Source organism: Symphalangus syndactylus, chromosome 17 (genome assembly GCF_028878055.3).
Source record: "Symphalangus syndactylus isolate Jambi chromosome 17, NHGRI_mSymSyn1-v2.1_pri, whole genome shotgun sequence".
NCBI lineage: Eukaryota > Metazoa > Chordata > Mammalia > Primates > Hylobatidae > Symphalangus > Symphalangus syndactylus.
In genome coordinates, this window is record NC_072439.2 from 5,081,809 (window position 1) to 5,103,218 (window position 21,410).

Here is a 21,410-nt window from a genome sequence, read left to right on the forward strand (position 1 = left end):
GTTTCAAAACTGCTCAATAAAAAGTATGGTTTAACTCTGTTAGCTGAATGCTCAGATCAGAAAGAAGTTTCACAGAATGCTTCTGTGTAGTTTATATTTGAATATATTCCTTTTTCCACTACTACGCTCTTAGCGCTCCAAATGTCCAGTTGCATTTTCTACAGAAAGAGTGTTCAGATCTGCTCAATCAAAAGTATGGTTTAACTCTGTTAGCTGAATGCACAGATCAGAAAGAAGTTTCACCGAATGATTCTGTGTACTTTATATTTGAAGACATTCCTTTTTCCACTATTACCCTCTTAGCGCTCCGAATCTCCACTTGCATTTTCTACAAAAAGATTGTTTCATAACTGCTCAATCAAAAATATATTTTATCTCTGTTAACTGAATTTACAGATCAGAAATAAATTTCACAGAATGCATCTGTGTAGTTTTTATTTGAAGATATTCTTTTTCCCAATGTAGGCCTATTAGCGCTTAGCATGTCCAATTGCAGTTTCGACAGAAAGAGTGTTTCAGAACGGCTCAATCAAAAGTAAGGTTCAACTCTGTTAGTTGAATGCACAGAACAGAAAGAATTTTCACAGAATGCTACTGTGTAGTTTATATTTGAATATATTCCTTTTTCCACTATTACCCTCTTAGCGCTCCGAATGTCCACTTGCATTTTCTACAGAAAGAGTGTTCAGAAATGCGCAATCAAAAGTATGGTTTAACTCTGTTAGCCTAATGAACATATCAGAAATAAGTTTCACACAATGCTTCTGTGTAGTTTTTATTTGAAGATATTATTTTTCCCAATAGAGGCCTCTTAGCGCTCAGAATGTCCAATTGCAGTTTCTACAGAAAGAGTGTTTCAGAACGGCTCAATCAAAAGTAAGGTTCAACTCTGTTAGTTGAATGCACAGAACAGAAAGAAGTTTCATACAATGCTTCTGTGTAGTTTATATTTGAACATATTCTTTTTTCCACTATTACCCACTTAGCGCTACGATTGTCCAGTTGCATTTTCTACAGAGAGAGTGTTTCAAAACTGCTCAATCAAAAGTATGGTTTAACTCTGTTAGCTGAATGCTCAGATCAGAAAGAAGTTTCAAAGAATGCTTCTGTGTAGTTTATATTTGAATATATTCCTTTTTCCACTACTACGCTCTTAGCGCTCCAAATGTCCAGTTGCATTTTCTACATAAAGAGTGTTCAGATCTGCTCAATCAAAAGTATGGTTTAACTCTGTTAGCTGAATGCACAGATCAGAAGGAAGTTTCACCGAATGATTCTGTGTAGTTTATATTTGAAGACATTCCTTTTTCCACTAGTACCCTCTTAGCGCTCCGAATCCCCACTTGCATTTTCTACAAAAAGAGTGTTTCAGAACGGCTCAATCAAAACTAAGGTTCAACTCTTTTAGTTGAACAAACAGAACAGAAAGAAGTTTCACACAATTCTTCTGTGTAGTTTTTATTTGTAGACATTCTTTTTCCCAATATAAGACTCCTAGCGCTCAGAATGTCCAATTGCAGTTTCTACAGAAAGAGTGTTTCAGAACGGCTCAATCAAAAGTAAGGTTCAACTCTGTTAGTTGAATGCACAGAACAGAAAGAATTTTCACAGAATGCTACTGTGTAGTTTATATTTGAATATATTCCTTTTTCCACTATTACCCTCTTAGCGCTCCGAATGTCCACGTGCATTTTCTACAGAAAGAGTGTTCAGAACTGCGCAATCAAAAGTATGGTTTAACTCTGTTAGCCTAATGAACATATCAGAAATAAGTTTCACACAATGCTTCTGTGTAGTTTTTATTTGAAGATATTATTTTTCCCAATAGAGGCCTCTTAGCGCTCAGAATGTCCATTTGCAGTTTCTACAGAAAGAGTGTTTCAGAAAGGCTCAATCAAAAGTAAGGTTCAACTCTGTTAGTTGAATGCACAGAACAGAAAGAAGTTTCATACAATGCTTCTGTGTAGTTTATATTTGAACATATTATTTTTTCCACTATTACCCACTTAGCGCTACGAATGTCCAGTAGCATTTTCTACAGACAGAGTGTTTCAAAACTGCTCAATCAAAAGTATGGTTTAACTCTGTTAGCTGAATGCTCAGATCAGAAAGAAGTTTCACAGAATGCTTCTGTGTAGTTTATATTTGAATATATTCCTTTTTCCACTACTACGCTCTTAGCGCTCCAAATGTCCAGTTGCATTTTCTACAGAAAGAGTGTTCAGATCTGCTCAATCAAAAGTATGGTTTAACTCTGTTAGCTGAATGCCCAGATCAGAAAGAAGTTTCACAGAATGATTCTGTGTAGTTTATATTTGGAGACATTCCTTTTTCCACTATTACCCTCTTAGCGCTCCGAATCTCCACTTGCATTTTCTACAGAAAGAGTGTTTCAGAACGGCTCAATCAAAACTAAGGTTCAACTCTTTTAGTTGAACAAACAGAACAGAAAGATGTTTCACACAATTCTTCTGTGTAGTTTTTATTTGTAGACATTCTTTTTCCCAATATAGGCCTCTTAGCGCTCAGAATGTCCAATTGCAGTTTCTACAGAAAGAGTGTTTGAGAACGGCTCAATCAAAAGTAAGGTTCAACTCTGTTAGTTGAATGCACAGAACAGAAAGAAGTTTCATACAATGCTTCTGTGTAGTTTATATTTGAACATATTCTTTTTTCCACTATTACCCACTTAGCGCTACGAATGTCCAGTTGCATTATCTACACACAGAGTGTTTCAAAACTGCTCAATCAAAAGTATGGTTTAACTCTGTTAGCTGAATGCTCAGATCAGAAAGAAGTTTCACAGAATGCTTCTGTGTAGTTTATATTTGAATATATTCCTTTTTCCACTACTACGCTCTTAGCGCTCCAAATGTCCAGTTGCATTTTCTACAGAAAGAGTGTTCAGATCTACTCAATCAAAAGTATGGTTTAACTCTGTTAGCTGAATGCACAGATCAGAAGGAAGTTTCAGCGAATGATTCTGTGTAGTTTATATTTGAAGACATTCCTTTTTCCACTAGTACCCTCTTAGCGCTCCGAATCTCCACTTGCATTTTCTACAAAAAGAGTGTTTCATAACTGCTCAATCAAAAATATGTTTTATCTCTGCTAACTGAATTTACAGATCAGAAATAAGTTTCACAGAATGCATCTGTGTAGTTTTTATTTCAAGATATTCTTTTTCCCAATGTAGGCCTCTTAGCGCTTAGCATGTCCAATTGCAGTTTCTACAGAAAGAGTGTTTCAGAACGGCTCAATCAAAAGTAAGGTTCAACTCTGTTAGTTGAATGCACAGAACAGAAAGAATTTTCACAGAATGCTACTGTGTAGTTTATATTGGAATATATTCCTTTTTGCACTATTACCCTCTTAGCGCTCCGAATGTCCACTTGCATTTTCTCCAGAAAGAGTGTTCAGAACTGCGCAATCAAAAGTATGGTTTAACTCTGTTAGCTTAATGAACATATCAGAGATAAGTTTCACTCAATGCTTCTGTGTAGTTTTTATTTGAAGATATTATTTTTCCCAGTAGAGGCCTCTTAGCGCTCAGAATGTCCAATTGCAGTTTCTACAGAAAGAGTGTTTCAGAAAGGCTCAATCAATAGTAAGGTTCAACTCTGTTAGTTGAATGCACAGAACAGAAAGAAGTTTCATACAATGCTTCTGTGTAGTTTATATTTGAACATATTCTTTTTTCCACTATTACCCACTTAGCGCTTCGAATGTCCAGTTGCATTTTCTACAGACAGAGTGTTTCAATACTGCTCAATCAAAAGTATGGTTTAACTCTGTTAGCTGAATGCTCAAATCAGAAAGAAGTTTCACAGAATGCTTCTGTGTAGTTTATATTTGAATATATTCCTTTTTCCACTACTAATCTCTTAGCGCTCCAAATGTCCAGTTGCATTTTCTACAGAAAGAGTGTTCAGATCTGCTCAATCAAAAGTATGGTTTAACTCTGTTAGCTGAATGCACAGATCAGAAAGAAGTTTCACAGAATGATTCTGTGTAGTTTATATTTGGAGACATTCCTTTTTCCACTATTACCCTCTTAGCGCTCCGAATCTCCATTGCATTTTCTACAGAAAGAGTGTTTCAGAACGGCTCAATCAAAACTAAGGTTCAACTCTTTTAGTTGAACAAACAGAACAGAAAGTAGTTTCACACAATTCTTCTGTGTAGTTTTTATTTGTAGACATTCTTTTTCCCAATATAGGCCTCCTAGCGCTCAGAATGTCCAATTGCAGTTTCTACAGAAAGAGTGTTTCAGAACGGCTCAATCAAAAGTAAGGTTCAACTCTGTTAGTTGAATGCACAGAACAGAAAGAAGTTTCATACAATGCTTCTGTGTAGTTTATATTTGAACATATTCTTTTTTCCACTATTACCCACTTAGCGCTACGAATGTCCAGTTGCATTTTCTACAGACAGAGTGTTTCAAAACTGCTCTATCAAAAGTATGGTTTAACTCTGTTAGCTGAATGCTCAGATCAGAAAGGTGTTTCACAGAATGCTTCTGTGTAGTTTATATTTGAATATATTCCTTTTTCCACTACTACGCTCTTAGCGCTCCAAATCTCCAGTTGCATTTTCTACAGAAAGAGTGTTCAGATCTGCTCAATCAAAAGTATGGTTTAACTCTGTTAGCTGAATGCACAGATCAGAAAGAAGTTTCACCGAATGATTCTGTGTAGTTTATATTTGAAGACATTCCTTTTTCCACTATTACTCTCTTAGCGCTCCGAATCTCCACTTGCATTTTCTACAAAAAGAGTGTTTCATAACTGCTCAATCAAAAATATGTTTTATCTCTGTTAACTGAATTTACAGATCAGAAATAAGTTTCACAGAATGCATCTGTGTAGTTTTTATTTGAAGATATTCTTTTTCCCAAAGTAGGCTTCTTAGCGCTTAGCATGTCCAATTGCAGTTTCGACAGAAAGAGTGTTTCAGAACGGCTCAATCAAAAGTAAGGTTTAACTCTGTTAGCTGAATGCACAGATCAGAAAGAAGTTTCACAGAATGCTTCTGTGTAGTTTATATTTGAATATATTCCTTTTTCCACTATTACCCTCTTAGCGCTCCGAATGTCCACTTGCATTTTCTACAGAAAGAGTGTTCAGAACTGCGCAATCAAAAGTATGGTTTAACTCTGTTAGCCTAATGAACATATCAGAAATAAGTTTCACACAATGCTTCTGTGTAGTTTTTATTTGAAGATATTATTTTTCCCAATAGAGGCCTCTTAGCGCTCAGAATGTCCAATTGCAGTTTCTACAGAAAGAGTGTTTCAGAACGGCTCAATCAAAAGTAAGGTTCAAATCTGTTAGTTGAATGCACAGAACAGAAAGAAGTTTCATACAATGCTTCTGTGTAGTTTATATTTGAACATATTCTTTTTTCCACTATTACCCACTTAGCGCTACGAATGTCCAGTTGCATTTTCTACAGAGAGAGTGTTTCAAAACTGCTCAATCAAAAGTATGGTTTAACTCTGTTAGCTGAATGCTCAGGTCACAAAGAAGTTTCACAGAATGCTTCTGTGTAGTTTATATTTGAATATATTCCTTTTTCCACTACTACTCTCTTAGCGCTCCAAATGTCCAGTTGCATTTTCTACAGAAAGAGTGTTCAGATCTGCTCAATCAAAAGTATGGTTTAACTCTGTTAGCTGAATGCACAGATCAGAAAGATGTTTCACAGAATGATTCTGTGTAGTTTATATTTGGAGACATTCCTTTATCCACTATTACCCTCTTAGCGCTCCGAATCTCCACTTGCATTTTCTACAGAAAGAGTGTTTCAGAACGGCTCAATCAAAACTAAGGTTCAACTCTTTTAGTTGAACAAACAGAACAGAAAGAAGTTTCACACAATTCTTCTGTGTAGTTTTTATTTGTAGACATTCTTTTTCCCAATATAGGCCTCTTAGCGCTCAGAATGTCCAATTGCAGTTTCTACAGAAAGAGTGTTTCAGAACGGCTCAATCAAAAGTAAGGTTCAACTCTGTTAGTTGAATGCACAGAACAGAAAGAAGTTTCATACAATGGTTCTGTGTAGTTTATATTTGAACATATTCTTTTTTCCACTATTACCCACTTAGCGCTACGAATGTCCAGTTGCATTTTCTACAGACAGAGTGTTTCAAAACTGCTCAATCAGAAGTATGGTTTAACTCTGTTAGCTGAATGCTCAGATCAGAAAGAAGTTTCACAGAATGCTTCTGTGTACTTTATATTTGAATATATTCCTTTTTCCACTACTACGCTCTTAGCGCTCCAAATGTCCAGTTGCATTTTCTACATAAAGAGTGTTCAGATCTGCTCAATCAAAAGTATGGTTTAACACTGTTAGCTGAATGCACAGATCAGAAAGAAGTTTCACCGAATGATTCTGTGTAGTTTATATTTGAAGACATTCCTTTTTCCACTATTACCCTCTTAGCGCTCCGAATCTCCACTTGCATTTTCTACAAAAAGAGTGTTTCATAACTGCTCAATCAAAAATATGTTTTATCTCTGTTAACTGAATTTACAGATCAGAAATAAGATTCACAGAATGCATCTGTGTAGTTTTTATTTGAAGATATTCTTTTTCCCAATGTAGGCCTCTTAGCGCTTAGCATGTCCAATTGCAGTTTCGACAGAAAGAGTGTTTCAGAACGGCTCAATCAAAAGTAAGGTTCAACTCTGTTAGTTGAATGCACAGAACAGAAAGAATTTTCACAGAATGCTACTGTGTAGTTTATATTTGAATATATTCCTTTTTCCACTATTACCCTCTTAGCGCTCCGAATGTCCACTTGCATTTTCTACAGAAAGAGTGTTCAGAAATGCGCAATCAAAAGTATGGTTTAACTCTGTTAGCCTAATGAACATATCAGAAATAAGTTTCACACAATGCTTCTGTGTAGTTTTTATTTGAAGATATTATTTTTCCCAATAGAGGCCTCTTAGCGCTCAGAATGTCCAATTGCAGTTTCTACAGAAAGAGTGTTTCAGAAAGGCTCAATCAAAAGTAAGGTTCAACTCTGTTAGTTGAATGCACAGAACAGAAAGAAGTTTCATACAATGCTTCTGTGTAGTTTATATTTGAACATATTCTTTTTTCCACTATTACCCACTTAGCGCTACGAATGTCCAGTTGCATTTTCTACAGACAGAGTGTTTCAAAACTGCTCAATCAAAAGTATGGTTTAACTCTGTTAGCTGAATGCTCAGATCAGAAAGAAGTTTCACAGAATGCTTCTGTGTAGTTTATATTTGAATATATTCCTTTTTCCACTACTACGCTCTTAGCGCTCCAAATGTCCAGTTGCATTTTCTACAGAAAGAGTGTTCAGATCTGCTCAATCAAAAGTATGGTTTAACTCTGTTAGCTGAATGCACAGATCAGAAACAAGTTTCACAGAATGATTCTGTGTAGTTTATATTTGGAGACATTCCTTTTTCCACTATTACCCTCTTAGCGCTCCGAATCTCCACTTGCATTTTCTACAGAAAGAGTGTTTCAGAACGGCTCAATCAAAACTAAGGTTCAACTCTTTTAGTTGAACAAACAGAACAGAAAGAAGTTTCACACAATTCTTCTGTGTAGTTTTTATTTGTAGACATTCTTTTTCCCAATATAGGCCTCTTAGCGCTCAGAATGTCCAATTGCAGTTTCTACAGAAAGAGTGTTTCAGAACGGCTCAATCAAAAGTAAGGTTCAACTCTGTTAGTTGAATGCACAGAACAGAAAGAAGTTTCATACAATGCTTCTGTGTAGTTTATATTTGAACATATTCTTTTTTCCACTATTAACCACTTAGCGCTACGAATGTCCAGTTGCATTTTCTACAGACAGAGTGTTTCAAAACTGCTCAATCAAAAGTATGGTTTAACTCTGTTAGCTGAATGCTCCGATCAGAAAGAAGTTTCACAGAATGCTTCTGTGTAGTTTATATTTGAATATATTCCTTTTTCCACTACTACGCTCTTAGCGCTCCAAATGTCCAGTTGCATTTTCTACAGAAAGAGTGTTCAGATCTGCTCAATCAAAAGTATGGTTTAACTCTGTTAGCTGAATGCACAGATCAGAAAGAAGTTTCACCGAATGATTCTGTGTAGTTTATATTTGAAGACATTCCTATTTCCACTAGTACCCTCTTAGCGCTCCGAATCTCCACTTGCATTTTCTACAAAAAGAGTGTTTCATAACTGCTCAATCAAAAATATGTTTTATCTCTGTTATCTGAATTTACAGATCAGAAATAAGTTTCACAGAATGCATCTGTGTAGTTTTTATTTGAAGATATTCTTTTTCCCAATGTAGGCCTCTTATCGCTTAGCATGTCCAATTGCAGTTTCGACAGAAAGAGTGTTTCAGAACGGCTCAATCAAAAGTAAGGTTCAACTCTGTTAGTTGAATGCACAGAACAGAAAGAATTTTCACAGAATGCTACTGTGTAGTTTATATTTGAATATATTCCTTTTTCCACTATTACCCTCTTAGCGCTCCGAATGTCCACTTGCATTTTCTACAGAAAGAGTGTTCAGAACTACGCAATCAAAAGTATGTTTTAACTCTGTTAGCCTAATGAACATATCAGAAATAAGTTTCACACAATGCTTCTGTGTAGTTTTTATTTGAAGATATTATTTTTCCCAATAGAGGCCTCTTAGCGCTCAGAATGTCCAATTGCAGTTTCTACAGAAAGAGTGTTTCAGAAAGGCTCAATCAAAAGTAAGGTTCAACTCTGTTAGTTGAATGCACAGAACAGAAAGAAGTTTCATACAATGCTTCTGTGTAGTTTATATTTGAACATATTCTTTTTTCCACTATTACCCACTTAGCGCTACGAATGTCCAGTTGCATTTTCTACAGACAGAGTGTTTCAAAACTGCTCAATCAAAAGTATGGTTTAACTCTGTTAGCTGAATGCTCAGATCAGAAAGAAGTTTCACAGAATGCTTCTGTGTAGTTTATATTTGAATATATTCCTTTTTCCACTACTACGCTCTTAGCGCTCCAAATGTCCAGTTGCATTTTCTACAGAAAGAATGTTCAGATCTGCTCAATCAAAAGTATGGTTTAACTCTGTTAGCTGAATGCACAGATCAGAAAGAAGTTTCACAGAATGATTCTGTGTAGTTTATATTTGGAGACATTCCTTTTTCCACTATTACCCTCTTAGCGCTCCGAATCTCCACTTGCATTTTCTTCAGAAAGAGTGTTTCAGAACGGCTCAATCAAAACTAAGGTTCAACTCTTTTAGTTGAACAAACAGAACAGAAAGAAGTTTCACACAATTCTTCTGTGTAGTTTTTATTTGTAGACATTCTTTTTCCCAATATAGGCCTCTTAGCGCTCAGAATGTCCAATTGCAGTTTCTACAGAAAGAGTGTTTGAGAACGGCTCAATCAAAAGTAAGGTTCAACTCTGTTAGTTGAATGCACAGAACAGAAAGAAGTTTCATACAATGCTTCTGTGTAGTTTATATTTGAAAATATTCTTTTTTCCACTATTACCCACTTAGCGCTACGAATGTCCAGTTGCATTTTCTACAGACAGAGTGTTTCAAAACTGCTCAATCAAAAGTATGGTTTAACTCTGTTAGCTGAATGCTCAGATCAGAAAGAAGTTTCACAGAATGCTTCTGTGTAGTTTATATTTGAATATATTCCTTTTTCCACTACTACTCTCTTAGCGCTCCAAATGTCCAGTTGCATTTTCTACAGAAAGAGTGTTCAGATCTGCTCAATCAAAAGTATGGTTTAACTCTGTTAGCTGAATGCACAGATCAGAAAGAAGTTTCACAGAATGCTTCTGTGTAGTTTATATTTGAATATATTCCTTTTTCCACTATTACCCTCTTAGCGCTCCGAATGTCCACTTGCATTTTCTACAGAAAGAGTGTTCAGAACTGCGCAATCAAAAGTATGGTTTAACTCTGTTAGCCTAATGAACATATCAGAAATAAGTTTCACACAATGCTTCTGTGTAGTTTTTATTTGAAGATATTATTTTTCCCAATAGAGGCCTCTTAGCGCTCAGAATGTCCAATTGCAGTTTCTACAGAAAGAGTGTTTCAGAACGGCTCAATCAAAAGTAAGGTTCAAATCTGTTAGTTGAATGCACAGAACAGAAAGAAGTTTCATACAATGCTTCTGTGTAGTTTATATTTGAACATATTCTTTTTTCCACTATTACCCACTTAGCGCTACGAATGTCCAGTTGCATTTTCTACAGAGAGAGTGTTTCAAAACTGCTCAATCAAAAGTATGGTTTAACTCTGTTAGCTGAATGCTCAGGTCAGAAAGAAGTTTCACAGAATGCTTCTGTGTAGTTTATATTTGTATATATTCCTTTTTCCACTACTACTCTCTTAGCGCTCCAAATGTCCAGTTGCATTTTCTACAGAAAGAGTGTTCAGATCTGCTCAATCAAAAGTATGGTTTAACTCTGTTAGCTGAATGCACAGATCAGAAAGAAGTTTCACAGAATGATTCTGTGTAGTTTATATTTGGAGACATTCCTTTTTCCACTATTACCCTCTTAGCGCTCCGAATCTCCACTTGCATTTTCTACAGAAAGAGTGTTTCAGAACGGCTCAATCAAAACTAAGGTTCAACTCTTTTAGTTGAACAAACAGAACAGAAAGAAGTTTCACACAATTCTTCTGTGTAGTTTTTATTTGTAGACATTCTTTTTCCCAATATAGGCCTCTTAGCGCTCAGAATGTCCAATTGCAGTTTCTACAGAAAGAGTGTTTCAGAACGGCTCAATCAAAAGTAAGGTTCAACTCTGTTAGTTGAATGCACAGAACAGAAAGAAGTTTCATACAATGCTTCTGTGTAGTTTATATTTGAACATATTCTTTTTTCCACTATTACCCACTTAGCGCTACGAATGTCCAGTTGCATTTTCTACAGACAGAGTGTTTCAAAACTGCTCAATCAGAAGAATGGTTTAACTCTGTTAGCTGAATGCTCAGATCAGAAAGAAGTTTCACAGAATGCTTCTGTGTACTTTATATTTGAATATATTCCTTTTTCCACTACTACGCTCTTAGCGCTCCAAATGTCCAGTTGCATTTTCTACATAAAGAGTGTTCAGATCTGCTCAATCAAAAGTATGGTTTAACTCTGTTAGCTGAATGCACAGATCAGAAAGAAGTTTCACCGAATGATTCTGTGTAGTTTATATTTGAAGACATTCCTTTTTCCACTAGTACCCTCTTAGCGCTCCGAATCTCCATTTGCATTTTCTACAAAAAGAGTGTTTCATAACTGCTCAATCAAAAATATGTTTTATCTCTGTTAACTGAATTTACAGATCAGAAATAAGATTCACAGAATGCATCTGTGTAGTTTTTATTTGAAGATATTCTTTTTCCCAATGTAGGCCTCTTAGCGCTTAGCATGTCCAATTGCAGTTTCGACAGAAAGAGTGTTTCAGAACGGCTCAATCAAAAGTAAGGTTCAACTCTGTTAGTTGAATGCACAGAACAGAAAGTGTTTTCACAGAATGCTACTGTGTAGTTTATATTTGAATATATTCCTTTTTCCACTATTACCCTCTTAGCGCTCCGAATGTCCACTTGCATTTTCTACAGAAAGAGTGTTCAGAACTGCGCAATCAAAAGTATGGTTTAACTCTGTTAGCCTAATGAACATATCAGAAATAAGTTTCACACAATGCTTCTGTGTAGTTTTTATTTGAAGATATTATTTTTCCCAATAGAGGCCTCTTAGCGCTCAGAATGTCCAATTGCAGTTTCTACAGAAAGAGTGTTTCAGAAAGGCTCAATCAAACGTAAGGTTCAACTCTGTTACTTGAATGCACAGAACAGAAAGAAGTTTCATACAATGCTTCTGTGTAGTTTATATTTGAACATATTCTTTTTTCCACTATTACCCACTTAGCGCTACGAATGTCCAGTTGCGTTTTCTACAGACAGAGTGTTTCAAAACTGCTCAATCAAAAGTATGGTTTAACTCTGTTAGCTGAATGCTCAGATCAGAAAGAAGTTTCACAGAATGCTTCTGTGTAGTTTATATTTGAATATATTCCTTTTTCCACTACTACGCTCTTAGCGCTCCAAATGTCCAGTTGCATTTTCTACAGAAAGAGTGTTCAGATCTGCTCAATCAAAAGTATGGTTTAACTCTGTTAGCTGAATGCACAGATCAGAAGGAAGTTTCACAGAATGATTCTGTGTAGTTTATATTTGGAGACATTCCTTTTTCCACTATTACCCTCTTAGCGCTCCGAATATCCACTTGCATTTTCTACAGAAAGATTGTTTCAGAACGGCTCAATCAAAACTAAGGTTCAACTCTTTTAGTTGAACAAACAGAACAGAAAGAAGTTTCAAACAATTCTTCTGTGTAGTTTTTATTTGTAGACATTCTTTTTCCCAATATAGGCCTCTTAGCGCTCAGAATGTCCAATTGCAGTTTCTACAGAAAGAGTGTTTGAGAACGGCTCAATCAAAAGTAGGGTTCAACTCTGTTAGTTGAATGCACAGAACAGAAAGAAGTTTCATACAATGCTTCTGTGTAGTTTATATTTGAACATATTCTTTTTTCCACTATTACCCACTTAGCGCTACGAATGTCCAGTTGCATTTTCTACAGACAGAGTGTTTCAAAACTGCTCAATCAAAAGTATGGTTTAACTCTGTTAGCTGAATGCTCAGATCAGAAAGAAGTTTCACAGAATGCTTCTCTGTAGTTTATATTTGAATATATTCCTTTTTCCACTACTACGCTCTTAGCGCTCCAAATGTCCAGTTGCATTTTCTACAGAAAGAGTGTTCAGATCTACTCAATCAAAAGTATGGTTTAACTCTGTTAGCTGAATGCACAGATCAGAAGGAATTTTCACCGAATGATTCTGTGTAGTTTATATTTGAAGACATTCCTTTTTCCTCTAGTACCCTCTTAGCGCTCCGAATCTCCACTTGCATTTTCTACAAAAAGAGTGTTTCATAACTGCTCAATCAAAAATATGTTTTATCTCTGTTAACTGAATTTACAGATCAGAAATAAGTTTCACAGAATGCATCTGTGTAGTTTTCATTTGAAGATATTCTTTTTCCCAATGTAGGCCTCTTAGCGCTTAGCATGTCCAATTGCAGTTTCTATAGAAAGAGTGTCTCAGAACGGCTCAATCAAAAGTAAGGTTCAACTCTGTTAGTTGAATGCACAGAACAGAAAGAATTTTCACAGAATGCTACCGTGTAGTTTATATTTGAATATATTCTTTTTTCCACTATTACCCTCTTAGCGCTCCGAATGTCCACTTGCATTTTCTACAGAAAGAGTGTTCAGAACTGCGCAATCAAAAGTATGGTTTAACTCTGTTAGCTTAATGAACATATCAGAAATAAGTTTCACACAATGCTTCTGTGTAGTTTTTATTTGAAGATATTATTTTTCCCAATAGAGGCCTCTTAGCGCTCAGAATGTCCAATTGCAGTTTCTACAGAAAGAGTGTTTTAGAAAGGCTCAATCAAAAGTAAGGTTCAACTCTCTTAGTTGAATGCACAGAACAGAAAGTAGTTTCATACAATGCTTCTGTGTAGTTTATATTTGAACATATTCTTTTTTCCACTATTACCCACTTAGCGCTACGAATGTCCAGTTGCATTTTCTACAGACAGAGTGTTTCAAAAGTGCTCAATCAAAAGTATGGTTTAACTCTGTTAGCTGAATGCTCAGATCAGAAAGAAGTTTCACAGAATGCTTCTGTGTAGTTTATATTTGAATATATTCCTTTTTCCACTATTACGCTCTTAGCGCTCCAAATGTCCAGTTGCATTTTCTACAGAAAGAGTGTTCAGATCTGCTCAATCAAAAGTGTGGTTTAACTCTGTTAGCTGAATGCACAGATCAGAAAGAAGTTTCACAGAATGATTCTGTGTAGTTTATATTTGGAGACATTCCTTTTTCCACTATTACCCTCTTAGCGCTCCGAATCTCCACTTGCATTTTCTACAGAAAGAGTGTTTCAGAACGGCTCAATCAAAACTAAGGTTCAACTCTTTTAGTTGAACAAAGAGAACGGAAAGAAGTTTCACACAATTCTTCTGTGTAGTTTTTATTTGTAGACATTCTTTTTCCCAATATAGGCCTCTTAGCGCTCAGAATGTCCAATTGCAGTTTCTACAGAAAGAGTGTTTGAGAACGGCTCAATCAAAAGTAAGGTTCAACTCTGTTAGTTGAATGCACAGAACAGAAAGAAGTTTCATACAATGCTTCTGTGTAGTTTATATTTGAACATATTCTTTTTTCCACTATTACCAACTTAGCGCTACGAATGTCCAGTTGCATTTTCTACAGTCAGAGTGTTTCAAAACTGCTCAATCAAAAGTATGGTTTAACTCTGTTAGCTGAATGCTCAGATCAGAAAGAAGTTTCACAGAATGCTTCTGTGTAGTTTATATTTGAATATATTCCTTTTTCCACTACTACGCTCTTAGCGCTCCAAATGTCCAGTTGCATTTTCTACAGAAAGAGTGTTCAGATCTACTCAATCAAAAGTATGGTTTAACTCTGTTAGCTGAATGCACAGATCAGAAGGAAGTTTCACCGAATGATTCTGTGTAGTTTATATTTGAAGACACTCCTTTTTCCACTAGTACCCTCTTAGCGCTCCGAATCTCCACTTGCATTTTCTACAAAAAGAGTGTTTCATAACTGCTCAATCAAAAATATGTTTTATCTCTGTTAACTGAATTTACAGATCAGAAATAAGTTTCACAGAATGCATCTGTGTAGTTTTTATTTGAAGATATTCTTTATCCCAATGTAGGCCTCTTAGCGCTTAGCATGTCCAATTGCAGTTTCTACAGAAAGAGTGTTTCAGAACGGCTCAATCAAAAGTAAGGTTCAACTCTGTTAGTTGAATGCACAGAACAGAAAGTATTTTCACAGAATGCTACTGTGTAGTTTATATTTGAATATATTCCTTTTTCCACTATTACCCTCTTAGCGCTCCGAATGTCCACTTGCATTTTCTACAGAAAGAGTGTTCAGAACTGCGCAATCAAAAGTATGGTTTAACTCTGTTAGCTTAATGAACATATCAGAAATAAGTTTCACACAATGCTTCTGTGTAGTTTTTATTTGAAGATATTATTTTTCCCAATAGAGGCCTCTTAGCGCTCAGAATGTCCAATTGCAGTTTCTACAGAAAGAGTGTTTCAGAAAGGCTCAATCAAAAGTAAGGTTCAACTCTGTTAGTTGAATGCACAGAACAGAAAGAAGTTTCATACAATGCTTCTGTGTAGTTTATATTTGAACATATTCTTTTTTCCACTATTACCCACGTAGCGCTACGAATGTCCAGTTGCATTTTCTACAGACAGAGTGTTTCAAAACTGCTCAATCAAAAGTATGGTTTAACTCTGTTAGCTGAATGCTCAGATCAGAAAGAAGTTTCACAGAATGCTTCTGTGTAGTTTATATTTGAATATATTCCTTTTTCCACTACTACTCTCTTAGCGCTCCAAATGTCCAGTTGCATTTTCTACAGAAAGAGTGTTCAGATCTGCTCAATCAAAAGTATGGTTTAACTCTGTTAGCTGAATGCACAGATCAGAAAGAAGTTTCACAGAATGATTCTGTGTAGTTTATATTTGGAGACATTCCTTTTTCCACTATTACCCTCTCAGTGCTCCGAATCTCCATTGCATTTTCTACAGAAAGAGTGTTTCAGAACGGCTCAATCAAAACTAAGGTTCAACTCTTTTAGTTGAACAAACAGAACAGAAAGAAGTTTCACACAATTCTTCTGTGTAGTTTTTATTTGTAGACATTCTTTTTCCCAATATAGGCCTCTTAGCGCTCAGAATGTCCAATTGCAGTTTCTAAAGAAAGAGTGTTTCAGAACGGCTCAATCAAAAGTAAGGTTCAACTCTGTTAGTTGAATGCACAGAACAGAAAGAAGTTTCATACAATGCTTCTGTGTAGTTTATATTTGAACATATTCTTTTTTCCACTATTACCCACTTAGCGCTACGAATGTCCAGTTGCATTTTCTACAGACAGAGTGTTTCAAAACTTCTCAATCAAAAGTATGGTTTAACTCTGTTAGCTGAATTCTAAGATCAGAAAGAAGTTTCACAGAATGCTTCTGTGTAGTTTATATTTGAATATATTCCTTTTTCCACTACTACGCTCTTAGCACTCCAAATTTCCAGTTGCATTTTCTACATAAAGAGTGTTCAGATCTGCTCAATCAAAAGTATGGTTTAACTCTGTTAGCTGAATGCACAGATCAGAAAGAAGTTTCACCGAATGATTCTGTGTAGTTTATATTTGAAGACATTCCTTTTTCCACTAGTACCCTCTTAGCGCTCCGAATGTCCACTTGCATTTTCTACAAAAAGAGTGTTTCATAACTGCTCAATCAAAAATATGTTTTATCTCTGTTAACTGAATTTACAGATCAGAAATAAGTTTCACAGAATGCATCTGTGTAGTTTTTATTTGTAGACATTCTTTTTCCCAATATAGGCCTCTTAGCGCTCAGAATGTCCAATTGCAGTTTCGACAGAAAGAGTGTTTCAGAACGGCTCAATCAAAAGTAAGGTTCAACTCTGTTAGTTGAATGCACAGAACAGAAAGAAGTTTCATACAATGCTTCTGTGTAGTTTATATTTGAACATATTCTTTTTTCCACTATTACCCACTTAGCGCTACGAATGTCCAGTTGCATTTTCTACAGACAGAGTGTTTCAAAACTGCTCAATCAGAAGTATGGTTTAACTCTGTTAGCTGAATGCTCAGATCAGAAAGAAGTTTCACAGAATGCTTCTGTGTAGTTTATATTTGAATATATTCCTTTTTCCACTACTACGCTCTTAGCGCTCCAAATGTCCAGTTGCATTTTCTACATAAAGAGTGTTCAGATCTGCTCAATCAAAAGTATGGTTTAACTCTGTTAGCTGAATGCACAGATCAGAAAGAAGTTTCACCGAATGATTCTGTGTAGTTTATATTTGAAGACATTCCTTTTTCCACTAGTACCCTCTTAGCGCTCCGAATCTCCACTTGCATTTTCTACAAAAAGAGTGTTTCATAACTGCTCAATCAAAAATATGTTTTATCTCTGTTAACTGAATTTACAGATCAGAAATAAGATTCACAGAATGCATCTGTGTAGTTTTTATTTGAAGATATTCTTTTTCCCAATGTAGGCCTCTTAGCGCTTAGCATGTCCAATTGCAGTTTCTACAGAAAGAGTGTTTCAGAACGGCTCAATCAAAAGTAAGGTTCAACTCTGTTAGTTGAATGCACAGAACAGAAAGAATTTTCACAGAATGCTACTGTGTAGTTTATATTTGAATATATTTCTTTTTCCACTATTACCCTCTTAGCGCTCCGAATGTCCACTTGCATTTTCTACAGAAAGAGTGTTCAGAACTGCGCAATCAAAAGTATGGTTTAACTCTGTTAGCCTAATGAACATATCAGAAATAAGTTTCACACAATGCTTCTGTGTAGTTTTTATTTGAAGATATTATTTTTCCCAATAGAGGCCTCTTAGCGCTCAGAATGTCCAATTGCAGTTTCTACAGAAAGAGTGTTTCAGAAAGGCTCAATCAAAAGTAAGGTTCAACTCTGTTAGTTGAATGAACAGAACAGAAAGAAGTTTCATACAATGCTTCTGTGTAGTTTATATTTGAACATATTCTTTTTTCCACTATTACCCACTTAGCGCTACGAATGTCCAGTTGCATTTTCTACAGACAGAGTGTTTCAAAACTGCTCAATCAAAAGTATGGTTTAACTCTGTTAGCTGAATCCTCAGATCAGAAAGAAGTTTCACAGAATGCTTCTGTGTAGTTTATATTTGAATATATTCCTTTTTCCACTACTACGCTCTTAGCGCTCCAAATGTCCAGTTGCATTTTCTACAGAAAGAGTGTTCAGATCTGCTCAATCAAAAGTATGGTTTAACTCTGTTAGCTGAATGCACAGATCAGAAAGAAGTTTCACAGAATGATTCTGTGTAGTTTATATTTGGAGACATTCCTTTTTCCACTATTACCCTCTTAGCGCTCCGAATCTCCACTTGCATTTTCTACAGAAAGAGTGTTTCAGAACGGCTCAATCAAAACTAAGGTTCAACTCTTTTAGTTGAACAAACAGAACAGAAAGAAGTTTCACACAATTCTTCTGTGTAGTTTTTATTTGTAGACATTCTTTTTCCCAATATAGGCCTCTTAGCGCTCAGAATGTCCAATTGCAGTTTCTACAGAAAGAGTGTTTGAGAACGGCTCAATCAAAAGTAAGGTTCAACTCTGTTAGTTGAATGCACAGAACAGAAAGAAGTTTCATACAATGCTTCTGTGTAGTTTATATTTGAACATATTCTTTTTTCCACTATTACCCACTTAGCGCTACGAATGTCCAGTTGCATTTTCTACAGACAGAGTGTTTCAAAACTGCTCAATCAAAAGTATGGTTTAACTCTGTTAGCTGAATGCTCAGATCAGAAAGAAGTTTCACAGAATGCTTCTCTGTAGTTTATATTTGAATATATTCCTTTTTCCACTACTACGCTCTTAGCGCTCCAAATGTCCAGTTGCATTTTCTACAGAAAGAGTGTTCAGATCTACTCAATCAAAAGTATGTTTTAACTCTGTTAGCTGAATGCACAGATCAGAAGGAATTTTCACCGAATGATTCTGTGTAGTTTATATTTGAAGACATTCCTTTTTCCTCTAGTACCCTCTTAGCGCTCCGAATCTCCACTTGCATTTTCTACAAAAAGAGTGTTTCATAACTGCTCAATCAAAAATATGTTTTATCTCTGTTAACTGAATTTACAGATCAGAAATAAGTTTCACAGAATGCATCTGTGTAGTTTTCATTTGAAGATATTCTTTTTCCCAATGTAGGCCTCTTAGCGCTTAGCATGTCCAATTGCAGTTTCTATAGAAAGAGTGTCTCAGAACGGCTCAATCAAAAGTAAGGTTCAACTCTGTTAGTTGAATGCACAGAACAGAAAGAATTTTCACAGAATGCTACCGTGTAGTTTATATTTGAATATATTCTTTTTTCCACTATTACCCTCTTAGCGCTCCGAATGTCCACTTGCATTTTCTACAGAAAGAGTGTTCAGAACTGCGCAATCAAAAGTATGGTTTAACTCTGTTAGCTTAATGAACATATCAGAAATAAGTTTCACACAATGCTTCTGTGTAGTTTTTATTTGAAGATATTATTTTTCCCAATAGAGGCCTCTTAGCGCTCAGAATGTCCAATTGCAGTTTCTACAGAAAGAGTGTTTTAGAAAGGCTCAATCAAAAGTAAGGTTCAACTCTGTTAGTTGAATGCACAGAACAGAAAGTAGTTTCATACAATGCTTCTGTGTAGTTTATATTTGAACATATTCTTTTTTCCACTATTACCCACTTAGCGCTACGAATGTCCAGTTGCATTTTCTACAGACAGAGTGTTTCAAAAGTGCTCAATCAAAAGTATGGTTTAACTCTGTTAGCTGAATGCTCAGATCAGAAAGAAGTTTCACAGAATGCTTCTCTGTAGTTTATATTTGAATATATTCCTTTTTCCACTGCTACTCTCTTAGCGCTCCAAATGTCCAGTTGCATTTTCTACAGAAAGAGTGTTCAGATCTGCTCAATCAAAAGTATGGTTTAATTCTGTTAGCTGAATGCACAGATCAGAAAGAAGTTTCATAGAATGATTCTGTGTAGTATATATTTGTAGACATTCCTTTTTCCACTATTACCCTCTTAGCGCTCCGAATCTCCATTGCATTTTCTACAGAAAGAGTGTTTCAGAACGGCTCAATCAAAACTAAGTTTCAACTCTTTTAGTTGAACAAACAGAACAGAAAGAAGTTTCACACAATTCTTCTGTGTAGTTTTTATTTGTAGACATTCTTTTTCCCAATATAGGCCTCTTAGCGCTCAGAATGTCCAATTGCAGTTTCTACAGAAAGAGTGTTTCAGAACGGCTCAATCAAAAGTAAGGTTCAACTCTGTTAGTTGAATGCACAGAACAGAAAGTAGTTTCATACAATGCTTCTGTGTAGTTTATATTTGAACATATTCTTTTTTCCACTATTACCCACTTAGCGCTACGAATGTCCAGTTGCATTTTCTACAGACAGAGTGTTTCAAAACTGCTCAATCAAAAGTATGGTTTAACTCTGTTAGCTGAATGCTCAGATCAGAAAGAAGTTTCACAGAATGCTTCTTTGTAGTTTATATTTGAATATATTCCTTTTTCCACTACTACGCTCTTAGCGCTCCAAATGTCCAGTTGCATTTTCTACATAAAGAGTGTTCAGATCTGCTCAATCAAAAGTATTGTTTAATTCTGTTAGCTGAATGCACAGATCAGAAAGAAGTTTCACCGAATGATTCTGTGTAGTTTATATTTGAAGATATTCCATTTTCCACTAGTACCCTCTTAGCGCTCCGAATCTCCACTTGCATTTTCTACAAAAAGAGTGTTTCATAACTGCTCAATCAAAAATATGTTTTATCTCTGTTAACTGAATTTACAGATCAGAAATAAGTTTCACAGAATGCATCTGTGTAGATTTAATTTGAAGATATTCTTTTTCCCAATGTAGGCCTCTTAGCGCTTAGCATGTCCAATTGCAGTTTCGACAGAAAGAGTGTTTCAGAACGGCTCAATCAAAAGTAAGGTTCAACTCTGTTAGTTGAATGCACAGAACAGAAAGAATTTTCACAGAATGCTACTGTGTAGTTTATATTTGAATATATTCCTTTTTCCACTATTACCCTCTTAGCGCTCCGAATGTCCACTTGCATTTTCTACAGAAAGAGTGTTCAGAAATGCGCAATCAAAAGTATGGTTTAACTCTGTTAGCCTAATGAACATATCAGAAATAAGTTTCACACAATGCTTCTGTGTAGTTTTTATTTGAAGATATTATTTTTCCCAATAGAGGCCTCTTAGCGCTCAGAATGTCCAATTGCAGATTCTACAGAAAGAGTGTTTCAGAAAGGCTCAATCAAAAGTAAGGTTCAACTCTGTTAGTTGAATGCACAGAACAGAAAGAAGTTTCATACAATGCTTCTGTGTAGTTTATATTTGAACATATTCTTTTTTACACTATTACCCACTTAGCGCTACGAATGTCCAGTTGCATTTTCTACAGACAGAGTGTTTCAAAACTGCTCAATCAAAAGTATGGTTTAACTCTGTTAGCTGAATGCTCAGGTCAGAAAGAAGTTTCACAGAATGCTTCTGTGTAGTTTATATTTGAATATATTCCTTTTTCCACTATTACGCTCTTAGCGCTCCAAATGTCCAGTTGCATTTTCTACAGAAAGAGTGTTCAGATCTGCTCAATCAAAAGTATGGTTTAACTCTGTTAGCTGAATGCACAGATCAGAAAGAAGTTTCACAGAA